This window comes from Myotis davidii, unplaced genomic scaffold (genome assembly GCF_000327345.1).
Source record: "Myotis davidii unplaced genomic scaffold, ASM32734v1 scaffold2098, whole genome shotgun sequence".
NCBI classification, from domain to species: domain Eukaryota; kingdom Metazoa; phylum Chordata; class Mammalia; order Chiroptera; family Vespertilionidae; genus Myotis; species Myotis davidii.
This window is the reverse complement of record NW_006289493.1, coordinates 212,218-215,100: the sequence shown is the minus strand read 5'-3', so window position 1 is coordinate 215,100 and position 2,883 is coordinate 212,218.

Sequence of the window (2,883 nt, the reverse complement as noted above, 5' to 3'; positions counted from 1 at the left end):
GGTTCTCACCCAACTGTGCAGGGTCTAAGGAATCACCTCAGGCAAACCTTTCTGGAATGAAGGCCAAAGGGAGAAATATGTCCCTCCTTGGCACTAACACTTTCCTAGGGCAGTAACACTTTAACATACCTCTGATTAGAATTTTATTCATTTTCTTTTTTAAAATTTATCTTTATTGTTTAGAGTATTACAGATGTCCTCTCCCCTTTTCCCCCCATTGCACCCCCTCCAACCGGGTCCCACCCCACCTTCACCATCCTATTGTCTGTGTCCATGGGCAATGCATATATGCATAGAAGTTCTTGTTTCAGTCTTCCTATTCTCACCATGTATTTCCTGATGTAATGACGAAAGAAAAAAAAACTTATATACAAATTAGCTACATTTTCATTCAGTTTGTTTTATGAGTGTGAAAGGTTTAAACAAGGTATCCAGATTACATGGATTAATCAGATGTTTTACATTAAAAAACACACAATAAAATAAGTTGCAACTTATAATATAAACCTCAGCAAGCTTTGATTTTCTGCCACTATGCTATTTAAATAATAATAAAGACATGAACAGTAAACTGATGCTATGCATAAATTAAGCTATCAAATGTAAATGTTTGCCTTTAGATTGTGATGTATGGAAATTTAGCCATAAACTGTGGGCTGGAGATGTTAATAGTGCTAAACCTGAGCTTTAATCAGCCGCCAGGGCAAGATGGGCAAGGGCGGCAGTTCCTTCTCTCCCAGCGCCATCAGACTAGATGGAGCAGACTGAGCAAGAAAGACCATTAGAGTTGTCAGACTCTCCAAAAACCCCTGCCAGGAATTGAAATGCATATTGTTGGGTGCCATTAGCAAGGCAAAGAGCTCTCCTGGGAGGGGTGCCAGGGTTGGGTTGCTTTTCTCCAGTTATGTTCTGAGGTGCCTGCAAGCTAGTCTTGCTCTAGGAAGAACACAGTTATGTCTACACACGTCCTTAAACTGTCTCCCCTTAGTAAGCTATAGAGACGGCAGCCAGTTCTCCTAAAACCGCAAAGCAGGCCGCTGCAAATTGTAAACATGCTTATTGATAAGCGTCCCCAAACATTGCCATTATAGCAGACTAAATACAAGGGCGTCTAAGAGGCAAACAGCTTGCAGTGGGAACATCTTAATATTTGGAAGTTTTTAGTTTCCTTAAAAACACACACAAAAAACTAGATCCATACCCTTGACGATGAGCTGGGCTGGAGGCAGGAGTCTGCCATCCCTTCCCAAATCTCTGCTACCCACCCCCAGCCTGACCCCATGGTAGCCTCAATCCCACCTGTCAGCCCCTCTGAGAAAGCAGCAGCAAGATTAGGGTGGATTTGAGTTGGAATGGCCCTCCCTCAAAGAGAGGCTCATCCACCCATCCCCCCCGTCTCCCTGCACAACTCCACAGGGGCCTGTGAGGTCCGGAGACTGAGTGGCCTTGGCCTGGCAGCTGCACAGAGGGAACTGAGCCAGGGTGGTCTACTCCCCAGGAATGTTTCCAGGGGCTGGGGCCAAGGGGAGATTGGACTTCTAGGCCTGGGAAGGCCACTTTCCTGCATATAGGGAAGGAACCCTGGCCCTGGCTCTGGCCCCAGCCTGGCCATTGCACTTCCCATGGGGTCCCCAGCAAATTCCACAACTGCTGAGGTAGGGGAAGTGGAGCAGCCGCCCCCTTACCCCAGGTGATAAACCCTTTTGTGATTGCCTGGTCACATTTTTCACAGGCTTTCTCTGTCCTTTGTTTATCTTGATCCTCACCACCAACAGCCCAATTAACATGAGAGAACACAGACCTTGCAAGCTGTCTCATAGCTACTCTCCTGGCCTCTCAGGGCTATACCAGCCCCCTCCCCTAGCCTCTCACCCCTGGCAGTCTTGGGGAGGTCTGTGACTACTGATTATTTCTTACTTTCAAGGCTGGAAATACACCAACTCTTTTTATCCAGAGATTCATGACTGTCCCTGGAGGGTTAAAATACAAATAGCAGTTTCAGAGCATGCTAATAAATAGATAGAGTCAAGCAAACAATTTCTTTGCCGGCCTCCCAGCCACTCAGTGGACCCGTTGATCCACCCGCCTCACTAATGTGCCCACCAGTTTCCCTTGGCATGCTCTCATTCTGCCAATGCTGGGAGAGAGCTGGCAAAGTGGTCTAAAAATAACATGAACAAGAGACAGAAAACAAGCAGCCACCACCCAAGCAAGACACTGTCTGCTCTTGGACCAGCCCTATGCCCCAGGATCCCACACTGGGTGGTCTCCCTGAGCTCTCTAGGTGTGGCAACACTGGCGTTGCCCTGGGGAGGAGGGAGGATGAGATGGAGATAGTATTCTTTATCATCCCGGTTGTGGGAGAGCACGCTGTCCCTGGAGTTGTGATGAGACTGGAGGGGTGGGGACAGAGGGGCCCAAGGCTGGCATGGTCTGTCATCCCTGTGCAGCAGGCAGCCAGTGCTGACCCAGGTGGCCCAGGGGGCTCTGGTGCACCTGGAGCCCAGAGGTGGTAGGCCCCCCTGAGGGTGTGGGAGAAACAGGCCCTAGGCCCAAGCCATTAACAGGTGGAGAGACCAGGTCTACAGGAGGCAGGGCTGTGTCCAAGGTTCCATAGAAGTCAGGGCGTACCTGGGGTCCCTGTGTCCTTGGCCAGGACTCTCTGCAGGGCCTTTCCAGGCTCCCATGGGCTCTGGAAGACCTGGCAACCACATCCAAGATCACCTGGAGTAACAGGTCCAATGCAGGTTCTGCCATGAGATTTTCTTCTTGGAGACTCATGGTCTGGTCTGGTAACTCTGGTCGCCTTCTGAAGTGACATCCATTGAGCACATGGTCCCCAAGAATACAGGATGCATCTCAGAAGCAGCTACCCTGGCCCCA